This window comes from Branchiostoma lanceolatum, chromosome 11, assembly GCF_035083965.1.
Source record: "Branchiostoma lanceolatum isolate klBraLanc5 chromosome 11, klBraLanc5.hap2, whole genome shotgun sequence".
In the NCBI taxonomy this organism is placed as follows: domain Eukaryota; kingdom Metazoa; phylum Chordata; class Leptocardii; order Amphioxiformes; family Branchiostomatidae; genus Branchiostoma; species Branchiostoma lanceolatum.
The window spans coordinates 3396922-3414211 of NC_089732.1; the positions used below are offsets into that span (position 1 = coordinate 3396922).

The 17290-nt window shown below is 42.6% G+C and overlaps 2 long non-coding RNA genes across 3 annotated transcripts; one reads left to right on the top strand and one right to left on the bottom strand.

The window, feature by feature from the left end:
- Positions 1-808: 808 nt before the first annotated feature.
- On the top strand, positions 809-5574 carry LOC136444530 (uncharacterized). 2 transcript variants are annotated; one of them, XR_010757281.1, is made up of 4 exons: positions 809-1172; positions 1425-1530; positions 3457-3576; positions 3969-5574. It is a non-coding gene; the product is annotated as an uncharacterized lncRNA (long non-coding RNA). The 2 variants fall into 2 exon arrangements; XR_010757280.1 differs by lacking the exon at positions 3457-3576.
- A 2633-nt stretch (positions 5575-8207) lies between these two features.
- LOC136444529 (uncharacterized) lies at positions 8208-12030 on the bottom strand. Its single transcript, XR_010757279.1, has 2 exons — positions 11742-12030; positions 8208-8563 (listed from the first exon to the last, which is right to left on the bottom strand). It is a non-coding gene; the product is annotated as an uncharacterized lncRNA (long non-coding RNA).
- Positions 12031-17290: the final 5260 nt, after the last annotated feature.

Below are 17290 nucleotides of genomic sequence, written 5' to 3' on the forward strand. Positions count from 1 at the left end.
GTTGTGAGGAAGGCGATATGAGCTTCTGTGACGTTTTGTCCTCTGGACAGGATTGCATCTGTGACGTTGACGTACTTCCTCAAACCTCGGTCAGCAGACTGGGATACCAAAGCTGTCCTTAGCTGTCTACGGGATCGTATGCCTTGGACTTCGGGGGCCTTTCTGTAGAAGTCGTTACTCTCGGCTTTGGTCTCTTCAGCCGATCCATATGTGGCAAAGGACCTTCCAGACCGGTCTCTGCTGGAAGCTACGGTGTTATCCCGGAAGGCCCGTCGACGCGGTCTCCTGTTGGTCACGACATGAAGCGAGGCTGCAGCGTCAGTATAGAAAGGCATGGGTCCGCTCTCATCATCTGGAATCTCACTGTAGGTGTGTTGTTGGGCAGGCCAAGGGCGCTGTGCACAAGCTTCATGATCCGGGATCTCCCAGGCTGTGCGCGGGAGAGCAGGCAGGGGACGCTGTGCTACCGCTGTTTGATCTGGGATCTCACTGTAGATGGGCTCGATGGACAAGAGAACAGCCGGCAATGACCTACAGGATGCCGAGTCATCTGCGGCGCCCTCGCGTCTGCATGTTACTGCAGGGAGAGAAGATGACCGTACCGCGCCGGAAATGGCGTCATCTGGAACCTCTGTGTATATGTGGGGGATGCCAGGCGGAGGCCTGTGAGCAGCGGCTATGTCATCTGGGATCCCGCAGTAAGTAGGTTCGATGGACTGTAGGACAGCGGGCAATGACCTACAGGAGGCTGCGTCATCTGACGTCAGCTTCCTTGGGCAAGCAGGGAGGGAAGCCGACCTCAACCACCCGGTACATATCCAATTCTCGATAGTAATGGTATTATAGGCAAAGCAATAAGTGCATAGCTATGGTACCAGAGTACGTCCTCCCGTCCTCTGAAGGACATTGATTCACGATAACTATGGGGCATATAGATATTGGCTCCGGCCCGCAGGCTGTGGCTCCGGCCTGCGCACAGGCTGATGGGATAGCCGTGACCTGCACCGAACCTTTCAAAATGGCGGCTTGAAGAATACACACAGTTCTGTGCACACGAATTTCGTGTCAAAATTTTAAAGATGCTGTACTTTTTGGAGTGCTGACGACCTACTAATCTACCAGAGCGGTGGGTGCCGACTAATTTGGACAAGGTATCAACAGTTTTGTAGCAGGTAAGGATGCCAAAACGTCATAACTTGTACGTCGATGGTCTTCGGGGAGGGGGGCTGTAACTAACCGTGACACCTATTAAACTCAGTTACTGAGATATAATCTCATCTACAATCAGAAAAGTAACGTCAGTACGAAGTATATTTGGACCTAGGACGTACTTGTTTAACCACAATATTTCCCGTAAGATAATTTGAAATCGAGAAAATAGCGCTAGCCTGAGTGTCATCTTATTATTTTATCAATTATTTCAGATACAGACAAGGAGAGAAGCGGAAAAGAAACTACCATGCCCACTGGTAGCACCAAACTAGGCACAGCCTCATTACTCGAAAGGGTACCTACTGGCTGAACTTCAAGGTGAATATTCAAGGTTAATATTTCCAGGGCTGATATGAGAACCCTGGAACTAACAAGGATGACACTCGGGCTATCCTCGGTAGAGCGTAAAATTTATTGGGGCAAGTCAGTATATAGGTTACAGAATCTTCAGCAAGTTTTAGTTGGTATCCTCAAAAAGAAAGAAGAAGATGAAGTATTATGGTATACGGGCTAATCAGAATTTGAAGAAGGTATATGTAAAAGCCCCTACTAAGTAACTTACTTGTTGTTGTTGTCCTTGTTTTATGTCCTTTTTTCCGCTAGACATTGTCACCTACTTACCATTTCTTTTTAACCTCCTTGTTTTCATGTAGGGATATGGGTCGCATTTCATTCATTCCCACTCCCTAGAATAAATGCAACCATTTACGCTTCACAAACATTTGAGCATTTCAATTAGATTAGCTATGATTGTTGTTAAAGCTCACTGCATCTTAGCCTCTACCAGTACCAGTCTCCACGGGTCGCTGGGAAAAAGTAGACATTGGCCAAATAGAGTAAATTGTATGAAGGGAGTTGGCTACGGAGAGAGGGTCCAATAGGCAACCCTACGCCTGCGATTGAAACCTCCATGGCCAAAGTCCCCCGGCAAATGTTCTCCCTATATCCGGCGTAGTTAGTCTGGTAGAGACTAACTGCATCTCATGGAAATATAGACCCTTTTATATGCATTTTTATGTCATACCTGGGCCGCAAAAATGTTTGATATAGGTGTTCCGGACCATGTGATAATTTTCTGTATCACACAGGGGTCTACTAGTAAGTTGCATCACACAGGCTTCTGAATGTTTAGAATGCATTTTGAGCACGCCGGTTGCACCGCCACCCAAAATTTGAATACCGGATTCGAAGGTTCGAGTCAATGGTGTTACAGTTTTTTGTTCAAGGACACAAAAGTCCCTCAACTTCTGGCGCATTCTATACTGAAATGTGTGTTTTCTTGGGTTAGTATGAAATTTATAAAATACAACATATGGTGTATTCTGGTCTGCATCACCCTCAGTCCCAGCCCTCCCCCTGTTTGTAAACCGGGTTACATTTAGCTAGCACATCAGATTGAAAATATACTAGATGCACATTCACAAGATACTTTCACGTAGAAAAATCTGTGTCGTTCTAAACTTAGTTTCCGAGTAGAGCTACGCGCTGTCGAACTCACTTGTGCTAGTGGGCAGCGATTACCAAGTCCGTTTGCCTGACCAAGCCAACTGCGCCGTAGTCCACTCAGAAATGTTGCGGTCTCAATCAGTCAATGATTGCTTAGAAATATATAGATTTAAATCATTGTTTATCAAATGTAACAGCACATCTTAATTGGTGATTTCTGGGCGTTTCCTAACATCAAAGAGGTTTGATAGATAAAGCACTCAGAAGGAAGGCGTGCTTGTCAAATATACACTTTAATGGAGTGGTGAACTTGGTTTATTGGAATGTTACTTGATTGTTAGGCCACAAATCGGACCGGAAGTGTATGCTGTCTCATTTTTATATTGTCACAGTCAGAAATCGGAAAATGCTTACAAAAAGATTACTATAGCCTAGTATAGGCTAGGAAATGACATGAAGCTGCTGTAGTCTATAAACCTGTATACGTAAATATTAAATGAGCCAGCAATAATTGTGACATTCTTGGGACTACAGTGGGCAAAGTGATTGCCGCCGCCGGCTCGCACAGTTGGGTTCGGTGGTGCGCAGCTCAGTACATTAGCCTGCTCGGAAAGTATGTATAGGATACAATGATGCAGATTTTATCCGACATAAAGGTAGGTATATTCAGTGTACTTAGACAATGTATTTTAGCAATTGTAGCAAGTCAGATTTCAGAAGGGGGCAACAACTGGGGGAGGGGGAAATCGACCTGGGGGGAAACGTCTTTAACAAAGGAATGTTTGAAATATGTTGCAGGCAACCAGTAGCCAACCTTACAGACCAGCAGCCAACCATAGCGGACCTAATTCCCCACTTAGGAGTGAGGTTGGATGTGGTTGGCTGTTGGTCTGCCAGGATCTCAACCCAAAATACCAGGTACCAGGTTCCCCGCTTCCATAGACTATGCAGAGGTACTTCAGCTGCATTGAGAAGTGTACACAGGCTTAGCCTTAGCACTTACCGGTATGTCTTGTTCAATTGATTTTATCAATTGCTTTGATCAATTGATTTTATCAGTTGACTAGAAAGTGCATGTACTTGATGCTACAATGGTCCCCGGCCCTCAGGCATGAGGATGGGACTAGGTACGGTAAGATACTAGAAACTAAATGTATTTTTGCTATAATGGTAAGATTCAGCTTAGCCCTCAACATGCCTACATCATGTTCTACTTGATCTTAGGACTGACAACTTGGTTCATGTACATGCAGTTGTGTTTTTGTCATGTGATCTTACAATATCCAAACTATTTAAAAGATTTTCTCCAGGGTCATGAAGGCCGGTCCGGCGGAGCCTTCCAAGAAAGGCTATAGAAGCCTGGAACATGAAGCTAGGTGCAGGGAAGACAAGCAGATGTTGGACAGGGGGGATGAGGGAGGTGATCAACCACCTGCTTCAACAACACTCCTGCATACAGCTTGCTATCTGGGCAAGTGAGAAGAGAGGAGAAGTGGGCTGCTGGTCAATCGTCTCCTCCAACTGGAAGCATGGCAGTTTGGCCGGTACATAGATGGAATACCTGACATTCCAAGAATGTATCTGTCATCTTTAGGTATGCCAATGGCCCAACCAGTTTGTAGACATTCAGGAGGAACTATCGTCTGATGGTGATGACAGTATATAGCTGTATTGGATATACATGTATGTGTATAATGCCAGTCCCACAATGAAGACATTTCATCGTATAGTTTGTACATGTAAGTCCACTACCGTGTTTTGCTAATAACACCCTAGTACCCATTTCTTTGTTGAAGTTACATTGAAATGAGAAGTAAGAGATTGTCATCATAGAGGAAGGACTGTCCATCAGTCTGTGCCAAGTACAGCATCATTTAGGCATGTGTTCCTGTTAGTAATACACCAGCAATGTTAAACATGGATGGAATGGATATAGTTAGATGAATAGACATTGGAGGACAAACTGTGTACATGTACTCTTCAATTAAGGACACATTTTCTTACCCTGTATTTTATCATATTTTGACTAGGAACAACAGCATTCTTCCATGGTTGAGTTTCATATCCTTGTACACCAGCTATTCGGTTAAGCTGAACAGTACCGCAAGTCCAAACATGCTTTTTAGCTGCTACATGTTTTGTTTTATGTTATCAGCTAGCAGGGTCCACTTTGCGATTGGAACATTATGGTGGCAAGTACTCGCAGTTCTTTTTTTCAGGCCCAATTTTGTGTGACCTTTCCATCAAATCATTATACTGCTCGGCACCTTTTCTTGGCACCTTTGCACCCTTGCACCCTTTCCAAGAACCGGAATGTGTAGTTAGTGTTAAGCAATACATTGTTCGAGGAGGAAAATTCAATTGATGAGGAAAATTACGAAATAGATTAGAAAATGTGTCATTCAACTTTTGCCAATTTTATTTTCAAGGCAGGAAAGATAATGAGGGTGCTGATCTTTTACAATAAACTGTATGTTGCATTTGAGTACTCTTACAAAGCAGCTTGTCTTCTCTAATGTGTGTTCAAGAAGTGAATCATATATTTTGAAAATGTGCAATTTGTAAGTATTTTTCATTTAGCCTAAGTCAGGAAGTACTTACATGTAGTATTACATTAGGCCATTTTGCTTTGATTATACAGATTACATCCTCTGGGATACCCAAAACCGATGTGAACATGCGAATATGAACACAATATGAATGGTGGCTTGTAAAAATGTTATCTTCAATACATGAATATCAAAGCTGAACAATTCCTTTTCAATCTATTGTAAGTTGTCTTTCGTGTACATTGTACTTAAAGCTAGGATATAGTACAAAACCTGTTAATGTTGAAATTAGCCCGGAATGAACTTGAAATGAACTGTCTTCACCTACATGCTGTACAAAATAAAATGTATATACCTAGCCTCACAATTGGGATCTGTATTTTCAGTGATACATGCACAAGCTAATGGATCATTTTAAAACCTGAGTCGCCATTTAATGTGCACCACTTCGTATAAAAGTTGTACCTTTACGTGTACATGTGTGTGCGGATAGCTGTTGTGATGATGAAGAAACAAGCCACTGATCAAAGGAGTGGTTGTATTTTATCAAACAATCGTTAACTAAAGTTCCATGATCTAATACCCTCACCAAGTAATGTTATCCCTTAAATAATACGCTGATAATACGCTACAAGATTTACTCCCTGTCTCAAGAGCTATCTGCCTCTATTATTAAAAATCACGGCCATAGCATGTCCACGGCACGAGATATCAAACAAGATATGAGTGTCGTTGCAGTACCCCGGAAACCCACTAGGACGCCTATTATCAAACCTTCGTTTTCCAGATACTAGTATCTTCTGGAGTGACTTGGCAATCAAAAATAATTAAGCAGCACCGAAAACATGACTTTCTTGACATTTCTTTAATACGGTGTATATGTTTCTTTACATCCGTATTCCATATTCAAATCAACACAAGTAAATATATATTTAAAACTGGGATAACATACAATGCTGGGTAGCTGTAAACAACTTCAATTTCCCTGCAAAGAAAAGGGTCATAAAACGATTCTAGATCTGTCGTTATCGATCAGGAACTCCGTACAACTCATATTTGACAAATAAACGCAGGTTAGACATACTTCCAACCGGGATAGCCTACGATATAGTGGGTACAAGAAACTGACTTTAGTTTTCCTGTAGATAAAACGCACTATACACGGTACTCCGCACTGCAGTATGCTGAAGCGTTTAGAGTCATAGATCGTATATAAATCAACGCAGGGTCAAAATATTTCAATCCGGGATAGTCAACAATACTGGGTACCTGAAAATAACTTCAGTTTTCCTGTAGATAAAACGATTCTTTTGCAATCGATCGCGAACATGTTTTTTTCTCAGTCGCACATAACAGTTACCGCGGGGTCGCACGCACTACACACTTTTCGGTACTCCGGACGGCAGTATGCTGAAGCGTTTAGAGTCATAGATCGTATATAAATCAACGCAGGGTCAAAATATTTCAATCCGGGATAGTCAACAATACTACGTACCTGAAAATAACTTCAGTTTTCCTGTAGATAAAACGATTCTTTTGCAATCGATCGCGAACCTGTTTTTTTTTTTCAGTCGCACATAACAGTTACCGCGGGGTCGCACGCACTATACACACTTTTCGGTACTCCGTACGGCAGTATGCTGAATCGTTTAGAGTCATAGATCGTATATAAATCAACGTAGGGTCAAAATATTTCAAACCGGGATAGTCAATAATACTGGGTACCTGAAAATAACCTCAGTTTTCCTGTAGATAAAACGATTCTTTTGCAATCGATCGCGAACATGTTTTTTTCCCAGCCGTTCTCGAGCTCGGCGGCGGGCACTATTTATCTGTACGGTGGACAAGGCACTTCGTGTCGTGATGGCTTATTGCTGTTGTGTAACCATAGCCTTTTTTAATTCTTTTGAGTTGGGAAAAATGTGGCCATGAATTGTAGCATACTGGAATCAATCAGCCAGGCTTACAATATGATTTCCATCGTAATGGGGGCTTGACTAAAATCATGATGTTACTGGAAGAATGCAAGGAGGATCACAACAGGTGGAACCCAAGTCAGGTATCGACACTCCTGGTCCAGTTGATACAACCACGAGAGGTGAAGCCATGCCCGGCGTCGTCAGCCCCATACATTCTGAGGAGAATGACTGTGTCTCCGTAGGCCGAGCAAATACATGTAGCTAGACAGAGCTCAACGGGATGATGCCTTTTCTTTCATAAGCTATTGAAATATTTCATTCCAGGTTGTTAACACTCTTTGATAGAGGTATTACCTTCTATTCCAAGAATTTTGCTTTAATGTGCTCCCAACGTTTTATAGTGGAGCACCTACATTTTTCCTGCTTCGCCCAATTTTAAGGGCTAGTAGTGCTTATAAGTAAAAAAAAGTTATAAGTAATTAGACTGACTTATTATCATTATGTATCCAAATGATGTTGACCAATTGGGAAGGCTGCATTTTGCCATAACGATTTGCCATCAGTATTGCTCCATTATGATTCCTTTTTGTCTGCTGGCTGTACATGTACAATATGGTGGGGGGAGGGGTTGAAGTTAAAAAGTAAGATTGATAAATGATGTCCTTGTTTATAGAATTTACCTTCGCTGATTTTGATTGAATCTGCTTTTTACCATATTTTGAAAGAAACAAATCTGAATATACTGAAAGTGGACCTGTAAATTTTAACTTGACCTATGAGTATGTATGACTTGACAATTGGATCAAGTTCTGTAAGATTACAAGATTTATACATGTATTTTACGTAGGGCTTCGCTCACTCTGTGGTTTAGGCGTTGGTTACAGGAACCAACCATGCCCAACACAAGGCTATATTACCACAATATCCATTGTCAATAAACACTATCTATTATCCAGAATATGATCTTTGCATTCTTATCCATAGTGGACCTGTCTTTGAGTCAAATGTGAAATGACATGTACCCTTCTATGCACATAATTACCAGTCAGGAAAAGACACAATCACCACTAGGACTGAAATGTCAGAAACGTCAGTAACTTTATTGGAACATTTCTTTATCTATTAAAGAACTGATGTTGAAAACATCACTTACAAGGCTACAAACAAATAGCAGTAGTTCTTTGGGAAATATATATATAATGTGATAATACATAACATACAGGCCATAGGACGGACCAAAAATACTCCACATGACTTTTACACTTTTTCACCAAATGTATGAACTGTTTTCTCAAAGCTGGTTTTAATGTAGATGTAGCTTGCCAGGACCATCATAATGTTAGCAGACAGGGAAGGGGTGGTTCAGTTGGGCCTGCTGTCTTCATGCACATCAATGGTTCAGCCATGTGTTGACTTCCACGGTGTGACTTCTGGGACCTGTGACAGGAAAAAAGGAAGAATTTAATTTAAATCATGTCCTACATGTAGATTCAACCATACAGTATGCAGTATTTTACCTGTTACAGGGAGTTACAATGTAAGGAGATTGTCGACCACTGTGGATACTCCTACCCATGATTATAAATTGATAGTTTAAACTGTGACCCTGAACATATGTGTAAATCATTAAGGACATTTAACGCTTTCACATATGTACATTCAAACTTTCTTCCATGATTTGTCGATTGATACTGGTAAGCTGAGATTTTACAGACAATGTAAAACCGTATATTGTATTGAGAAATATCTTGAACTTTGTGACTTTGAGCAGCGCTCTGCTACCTATAAGATTAGAATCACATGTAGTTTGTCTTCCACTGCCTCAAAAGAAGTCAAACCCAACAAAACTAGCACCATGTACATTTTAGAATGTAGCATAACAATCATATAGGTCATCATTTAGAAATCTTTTTCTAACATTTCACAGTTGGCAACTTTCCATACACTGAATATGGCCTTCGGGAAAAAGGGAGCTACCTGGTACACTGGTACAAGGGCTAGGCTAGTGGGTTGTGGTACCTCAGCAGGCTACCATTTCTTGGCTTCAACCCTATAGCTATGTATATGTACTAGTATGGGAGTTTGGACTCTTATACTCATGATCAGTATCTCCTTGAGGAAAAAATGGGTCAAGCTGTGGGTTATCCTGATTGAATCACGGTTATAGCGGTCGCCCAACACTGGTCAGCCCCTAAAAAAGGTCCGAACAGCAGGGATTTGCGTAAAACAGAATACAGCTAGATGTGGGTGGGTTGGAGGGAAGGCACCTGCTCATCATATTGCTGGGAGATGAGGGTAGGGGGTGGTGGTTGGTGGCAGCAATGAAGATCTCGACCAAGACTGGTAGAAAAGCAATCCATTATAAACAAAATTCTATAATATACAATTTAGAGTGTAAGGGGAGGGGTACAAGTAGAAAATTAATAAATAAAACTGGAAGTTGGATGGGCCAAGCAATGAGAGAGCCATTGTATGACACAAATTCAAAACTACTCAGAGTCTCACACTAACTGAGTGTGCCTGAATGCATTAGCTTGGAGTCCAGTCTTCTTAGCTTTAGTCCGCTACTCCTTGACGAGAAGCACAGCTTGGGTAGTGGACTAAAGCTAAGAAGGCTGGACTCCCGGGTATAAATGTGTGTGTGTTTGTACAATGTTTAGTGTCATTTGTGTTGTTCCTTTTTTTGTGCAGGATACACATGCCACTATGCTGTATCCTGTAGGCCTGACTAGCAGTATACTAGTATTGTATAGGTACAGGGAAGATAACCGTGTATTCCATGTTTAAAAAACTGGTCCTGTCTGTGTTCACTGTGGTGCATGCTCATTGCCCATCCCCCCTCCCACACACACCTCCATTCCTATCCCCCAGGTAAGGGGAAAGACAGGTAACGTTACCACATTCTATAGTATTCTCCAAGCAGGTTTCGGTCGAGTAGGGTAGGAGTGTCCGGGATTTTTAATGTCTCTCTCCGTTCATATTTGCCACCAAATGCATAAGGGCGGGGCATTCCTTTCAGAATCAGTGTCGCTGTCCCGCCCTGCATACCATTAATTCATTGTAATTCATTCATTGACACTTGGGGTAATTGTCCAGCCAGCCGTGCTGGCCCCATGCTGCCCCTATGCTGCCGTCTTCATAGCTAGTGTTTTTTGTTGTTTTTCGTTTACAAACACTTCAATTTTCCCCAAATATGACAAAAGAATGAAAGCAACGTATGTGAAATAAACGTGTTTATGTTTTGAACTGTAATTAAATATTGTTGCAAAAGTAGCCGAATGTCAGAGTACTATGAGGTTTTTTTCTCCAGGAACTTAACCAGTACCATCTTGTACCGACTGATACACAAACAAATCAATAGCAAATCAAGTACAAGGATGTATCAAAATCACACGGTCAGCTATGGGGGAAATGAAAGAGCAGAAAACAGACATGCATTTACAAAGTTTATACACACGTTGGACTGTGGCAATACCAGAGACACCCACAGCGGGCAATCAGAAACTATGAACAGTAAATCTAAGCTGTGTCAGCCTCCGTGCCTGTTACAAATCGGCCATAATGTGTCAGAGTCATTATCTCTAAAAGGCTTGAAGCATTCTGTTCTGTCGCAGAGGTGAGGGGAGAGAGACTCGATATCTCCAGGGCACTGTGAGTGAACCCCGCCTACCCAGAGAGCTTAGCCTGCTCGGGGTGTTGGTTCACCCCATTGGATTAAACTACGGTGGCGGCGAAACTACGGTGGCTGCGAAACTCTATATCAGTATATGGCAGCTAAGAAGACAATCTGGCAGAAGCGGGTCAATATAGCAGACTGGGCCCGGTAGAACACACCTAAGCCGACCCGTAGAGACGGGTGACCAGGCTAACCCTGCTCGACCAGGACCTCTGCTTGGAGAGTAACCCCAATCCCCCAGCAAAATCATCAGTACTAGTTGTCTTCCCGACAGCCCAACCTCACATTGAGATTATTGACCCATCTTTTCCTCAACGATATTCTATTAGAGGCCAAACCCCCATGAATAGCCTTGGGGCCCAGAAAGGGTATCATGTTGAGGTAAAACACCCCCACTAGCCCAGCTCACCTTTTTCGGGAACCCACAGTTAACAAATGTCACGAGCATATGTATATTTATATTACAATCAGGAGAGGGCTGATACTGGTTAGGTATTTCTATCTCTGTCGTTGTATTCAAAAGGTTAAAGCATAGTCGCTACAAGGAGTCTTGAACTATATGATTTGTACCAGTCAGGAAAAAAAACACATCCAGTTTCAGTTTGTGTTTAGGTAGTACTGTGCATCGTAAATATCGTTGTGATGGCACACATCCTCGCATTGTTCACCTTGACACATGCAGTATGGTGAGTATAATATTTGCAGGTGACTGGGTACCAACAACCAACCAAGGGACCTTCTTGACCCGATAAAGAACGTTATAGTCTTGGTTATGGTCCGCCAATGTAAAATTATATGGCTGTCAACACATATAGCGTACCATTACAGTATAACTGTTATGCGATCAAAGGGATTCGGGATATATTTGTCCTTACCTGCATCGATGCAAGGAGATACAGAGCAAATGTTACTTGCAACAAGCAGTTTTTTTTGTCTTACCTTTTGGGTTGTTAATTTCCCATTTCCTCCGTATGTAGTGGTCCATGTGCCCTGGTCGTCCTCGGCATCGCAGCCGCCATTTTGAAAGGTTCGGTGCAGGTCACGGCTATCCCATCAGCCTGTGCGCAGGCCGGAGCCACAGCCTGCGGGCCGGAGCCAATATCTATATGCCCCATAGTTATCGTGAATCAATGTCCTTCAGAGGACGGGAGGACGTACTCTGGTACCATAGCTATGCACTTATTGCTTTGCCTATAATACCATTACTATCGAGAATTGGATATGTACCGGGTGCCTCAACAAGCCGGGGAGGGCAACTCCAGGTGGGATGATCCAAATGTGTGCATCGTCGCTGGCACTCTCATCCTCCGTGTTAGACCTCGCTGAGCACAACTTCCATACCAACACTACAAGGCACATCGCGGACAAACTGACCACTACCGAGACAACAACTGAGATGAGAACATGATCTGTTGCTGGGGGCACATCTGGTGCAGGTTTGTTACTCACCTGCAGTGTGGAGGTGTCTCCAGGATCTGATGTGTTGTCGTTTTCTGTGGGTTCAGAGTAGTGTGTCGGGCTGCTGGAGTGGTCAGCACCTGTTCTGTAAGTGCTTGTTGTAGTGTGTGTCTGACATTGGACCTTGGGGACAGTTAAGAACAATTCCGTGTGTTTATCTTTGTTGATTAAAATGCAGGTGATGTTCTTTGTATTGTCATGGGTGGCGTTTGTGTGTGTGCTGTGCTTTTGGCTGCATCCAGGCTCAGTGGTAGTGAGTGCATTCCAGTCCTGCGTCTGGACAAATGACATGGCAACACCCTCAAAGGCTGCATTCCCTTTGCCCAAGGAAACCAATCGGAAGGTTGGGGTTCCCACCAGGCCCACCGTCACGGTGATACCTCTGTTGTATATCCACGCCTGCCTGCACTGCTCAAGTGTGTTGGGGACCAATTTATCTGCCAGAGAGCCGCCAGTAGCCAGGACAACTACAGGGGTCTGGATGAAGATCGTGCTCAGGGAACGATCCAAATGATCACCACATGATCTGCCTGGGTTAACAGCTCCTAGCTCGATGTTACGAGGCATATTGGACAATGAATCAAACATCCACCCAAACGAGAGTTCCTGATTTACCCTATTGTGCCTGGCACAGAAGAGGAAGCTGGGCACCTGAACAACCATAGTTGCCGACCCTCTGAACCAACTGGCCAACCGATGTAGGCTCCACAACAGTTCATGTGGGTTTGCATCATGGATAGACGACAACATGCCACTGCTCACACGGAGCATTGATAAAGACGGCTGACCCCGAAACACCTCTCCATCCAAACACGACAGATCATTACCACTGAGGTCTAACCAGTTTAGTCTCAGGTGTTGGAATGACCCCGGGGAAATGCTACTGATTTCATTCAACCCTAGGTTCATGATCGTGGTACCTTTCGGTCCAAAGAGCCATGCAGGGTCTACAACCTGTATCAGGTTGTTCTCTAGATCCAAGAGACGCAGGCGAGTCAGGTGCATGAAGGTCCCTGGATCTATCTGCTTGATGTGATTGTTGGACAAAATCAGCCTCAGTAGATTCTCCAAGCCAGTGAACCAGGTCTGCTTGACATGTGTCAGCCTGTTAGAATCTAGGGACAGTTGCCCTAGACCTAAAACCCAGTGAAGGTGTTGTTCTCCACATCAGTGATCTTTGCATCTATCAAAACCAAAGTGCAGACCACAGAAGGGTCGAGCGGCGTCAGGCTCTTTGCCGACAGGACATGGAATGGATACCCTCTTATTGCAACACCTTCGGCCCCAGACAGAAAGGGAAATGGACTACCGGAGGCATCGCCCTTGTTTATGACCTCACACATGACACATGCATGATTGCCAGACGGCAGAATGGACACAATTCCCAGCTGATGTGTGACAGGCACGCACTCTTCCCATCCAGCTGTCTTACACTGAGGAAATCCCGAGACATTCGAAGCTGCACAGGCAGCTGCCAAGAGAAGCAAGAACAACATGGCTGCGTTCGCCTCAGCACCACCTTTTACATGCATTCTGTCAATTTGCATTCTAGCCTTTCACCCGAAAAACTATTTCTCACTTACCTGAAGTTTGTGTACTTGGTCTGCAGATCTGTAAGCATCAGTAACGATCTGTCGGACTGCATATCTTCTAACCTCTGTTTAAACGACGATTCTCGGGGCGTAACAAGCTTTTCACCGCCGGCTGCGGCGGCGTCTCTGCGTACACTGCTTTTATTCACCAGACTAATAACTTATTAGTATGATGTTTATATGCATTTAGGACACAGGGAAGGAATGTTATTGACGTATTATTGGGTTGTTATTGTAAAGAGCTGCGCAGAACCATGCTTCCTGATACTCAGACTAATCTTATGAAGTAGCAAATGACTAGTGAAGAAATGACCAAATCGAAGGGACACGAATCATGCACCAGATCGACCTTATCATGTGTTGTGTGCCATGTATTTGCCGTATAATGATATATTTTGGTGGACTTATTAGGGCTTTAATGCTGAAATCTATAACTCTGTTATATTTTGTATCACCCATACCTCTTCCCTAGGCCCTAATGTCTTCGTATTGTTATATTTCGATAGATTTATTAGAAATTTTATTATGTAATCTGTATCTCTGTTATATTTTGTCTGACCCTTACCTCTTCCCTTATGTTTTTGTGTTAATATATTTAATTGACTTATAAGGGCTTTTATGATGTAATCTGTATCTCTGTTAAATTTTGTCGGACCCATACCTCTTCCCTTCTGTTTTTGTAATTGACTTATAAGGGCTTTAATGATGTTATTTGTATCTCTGTTAAATTTTGTATGACCCGTACCTCTTCCATCATACCCACAATGAAAAGCGGCCTACAGGCCTTTATGGCAATTTCATACCATACAAACGATCTCTAAAAGAGAATATCAGATGTCAATGATTGTGCACCGGGTGGGCTATTAGAAAGGACAATATACTCCAGTTCTCAGAGTAAACGCTAGAGGGCAGACCACGACTATCTAAGTGAAGTTGATGGTCATCTGTGGATATCCATTGGATTGTTAAAATGATTTCAGTTCGGAAGACTTCATCTTGCGTGGGGGGGGGGGGGTTAAGAGGCGTTCTCTCTCGGTGTTTTAAGTTAACAATTGAACAAAACGCACTAACGCAACAAAAGACAGACCATTATATCAATGATGTGATACTTCACAAGTGACCTGACTGCCCGTACGTACTATAATCGACATTGTGTGTTTTCAGCTTGTCAACTACAGCTTAGGCTGCGATAACGCCAATGCCTTGACATCGTCCAGAATTAAGGTCTTCAGATCAAAAGAGAAGAGATTAACATTGATTGCATACACTACGTTACACATTATTCTTGAAATATAGTTGATATGAATGACTTACTAAAAATAGTATGAACTAATTAAACAAGGATCATTAATGTGTATGTATGTATACCTAGCCGGTAGGAAAAATACATGTGACATGAAAAAGTAGCTGATTGTGACATGACAACTTTATGGACCGATGAATACTTCGCGAAACATACATTTGCTTGATTCTGGTTGTCCCTGTATTACAAGTCGTCATGTGCTGTATTCTTTCTTTCTTTCTTTCTTTCGTTTCTTTAACGTAAGTTTCAAATTAGCAGACAAAAAGCAAAATATGTCAAACAACCTTTTATTGCAGATCACATGCGCAGAGCAAATGGCAATATTTGCAATCAACTTGAAGTAAAAAATAGTCAGAATTTTTCATTAGAAAGAAAGTGAACACAATTACGCTGTTAGAGATATTTACATTATAACGAACTCAGTTACAATACAAAGTGCCACATAATGTATGATATTCTGTTTTCAAATTTCGTATTTAACTACTACATGTCAGAGGTACCAGTGCAATGGGGAATTACTCTAAGTTTACTTTAAGTCAACCGAAAGGGGGGTGGCTAGATAAGATCTGCGGAAAAAGACTCCAATGAACTGTGACATGTCAGAGCCTCGGTATAACATGTATACATCTCTCTGTCAAGTCTAGACAAGAGTAAGTACATGGCCTTGTAGATGAATGTTCTTGCTTTCGTGTTGCAGTATTCCCGTAGAATCTAGTTTTTGAACACCAGTAGATAGATTGTGATCTTTACCAGTGCGACGGAGTGTCCTGGTTGGTGTTGTGTTATCAAGGACGCGTTCAAACGATGAAGACATCCTTACAATTACTTCTAGACAACGTTAGCAAACATAGTGCAAGATGTTAAGTTACAAAACAGGTCGGCTTTAGAGATAGATGCCTGATATCAGATGCTACTTATAGTTGCATTGGACATGAGAAACTATGCTGCATTAACCTTTAGTTTTGTCATATTTTTTGTTGTTGCATTTAATATGTATATATTGAAAATATGACGGTACATCACACGGATCAGCCAGGCAGCTGAGGCCGAGATACGGACATCTGTGGTTACATGGAGAGCTTTATCATTGCTGCGACGTCACTAAGAATCTTCACCAGGCCTATCGGTGATTCAAGAGCATGACTGCTCTACCAAGTCTTGCAGCAGTTTCACACCTAGTCACAGGGACGCCCGAGTGTCCTTGAGTGTATATCGCTTACAATGTAAACAATATAATATGACTATGCATATAGCGCACCACATCAGACAGTTCTGTGCTTAACGGAAGGGTAATGTACAGTTGTGAGTTCAGAATTGGTAGATTTTCACCATCGCAGACCAAGGCGTTCACAGCACTGTCTTCCAGAAGTGTGGTGGTGTCTTTAAGGTGTGACTGTCCTCCAACCTGGATCCGACGGGTAGACCGTAATGTTACTTCCCGACTGGTTTTTCCCTCTGCGATCTTGCCGTTCACTGGATCACTGCACGTAACTTGACTATTTAGGCTCAGTCCGTAATCATTGTGAATTCTGGGTTTGACGAAAGCTGAGTTGAGTTACAGATTCGATTTCAACATGATTTCCTGTGGTAATGTCCTAAACATGACGTCATTTTATTTATGCCCTGATATTTTGAAGCCTGACAGTCACAGCTCATTGGATCATTGTTACAAAATCTTAGATTTGAGGATCATCCCCTAAATTTTCTTAATTGATATAATATCCCTCAAGCTTCTTCTCCATTGGACTGGTTGCCGCTGTCATGTAGCACTCAGCACTACTTGTACATATTGATATCTGCTTGCTGCGAGCAGTGGAATTTAATCACGCTTCGGGCCATTGAAATGTTCTACCACCACACATCTGACGCACCGCTAGAAACTAATCTCTACTCTCTGATCAGTGTACAATCACACGTGGCCTAAGAAATCAACACTCTATACAGAACACCTATCATCACATACACGATCCACTAAAAACTGCTTGAATGGATCCTACTCCTTTCTCTTGGCACAGATAGAAATTACTGGCACAGCCACTGACGTCCTCATTTACAACAATTACAATACCAATCTAGATGTAACGTTAAAGCTACATGATATTTTCTTGCTGAATTTAAAAACAACATCAAACAAA